Source organism: Amblyraja radiata, chromosome 4 (genome assembly GCF_010909765.2).
Source record: "Amblyraja radiata isolate CabotCenter1 chromosome 4, sAmbRad1.1.pri, whole genome shotgun sequence".
In the NCBI taxonomy this organism is placed as follows: domain Eukaryota; kingdom Metazoa; phylum Chordata; class Chondrichthyes; order Rajiformes; family Rajidae; genus Amblyraja; species Amblyraja radiata.
Window position 1 is genome coordinate 61,773,215 of NC_045959.1, and position 1,332 is coordinate 61,774,546.

At 38.6% G+C, this 1,332-nt stretch overlaps 1 pseudogene; it reads left to right on the plus strand.

Moving 5' to 3' along the window:
• Positions 1–210: 210 nt before the first annotated feature.
• LOC116972678 lies at positions 211–321 on the plus strand (annotated as a pseudogene).
• The last annotated feature ends 1,011 nt before the right edge of the window (positions 322–1,332 follow it).

Here is a 1,332-nt window from a genome sequence, read left to right on the forward strand (position 1 = left end):
AGAAGCAACCAGAAACCGAAGAAATGAATACACCACTAAACAACAGTGAAGACAGATAAGTATGGTTCCTACCATCACATAAAAGGTGAAGGGTTTGTACTAACAGGGGGGGGGGGGGAAATCACACATGGGTTGGGAACATGAAGAACTATCACACTTGGTAGTTATATACCAAAAGTATTCAAGGATAAAAATTGAATTAAGAAACCCATCACTTCTCGGCCTTTTGGCTAAGATCAAGTGTGGTATCTGTTCTCAGTTTAATATCTGATACGTCCCTTATCTAGTGACCATATATTACCAGTTCAGCATGCATCCCAAAGGGGTCTACCCTCCCACTAAAAAAGAACATGAGGGACTAGCTAACTGGAGAAGATACTAGGGGTCATAAAGAAGCCTTATATGAACCTTTGGTACCAAAAAACTCAAGATGGTGAATGTCGCACCATCATTGATGTACAAGGGGTCATAAGAAGCCTAATATGAACCTTTGGTGCCAAAAAACCCTAAGATGGTGAATGTCGCACCATCATTGACTTTACCACTTGAGTATTTTCACCAGGTTACACACTTATGGAAAAACGTAACTGCTAACCATGGATTTCCTAGGATACTTTATGGTAGACATCAACTTAAAAGATGCATATTATTCAGTACCCATTCATAAAATTTCAGAGATACCAATTTACCTGGATGGGGTAACTATGGCAGTATAAATTATTGACAATGGCTAATATGAGCCAAAACTGTTCCCAGATATTCAAACCAGCCCTGACACTATTAAGGAACATATCGTCATGGCATGTCTCTATGATATTAATGACAGACTAATCCATGGGAATAGCTAATCAACAGCATTAGCTACTAAAATTTATTTAGCCTGAGCCTGTCATACAATCCAGATAGATCTACGTTGACACCATCCACAACTATTGACGATCTGGTATTCAATTAACTCTACCCACTTATCTACAACATTGCCATAAGGAGAGTCAGCATATGACACAACCTGTAACAATTAATGGTATCAATCAACCAACCATTCAACAAGTGGCTAGAGTAATTGGGAGTTAGTCGCAGCATTACCAGCTACTTAACTTGAACCTTTCCATTAGAGCTAAGGTGCTAATGTTTAAACTAAATAACCATACCCAGAACATGGTGGCAAATGGACTAATCTGGAGTCACCATAACTATAGACACTGGGCGTAAAACCTAGTTTGAAATATTGAGTACGTTCTATTGGTAAAAGCATATTATTCAGTAGTGCACCATTTTGCATGTTCGTTTATAAATTAACAACATCACAGTGGTGGCATACACCAACCACTT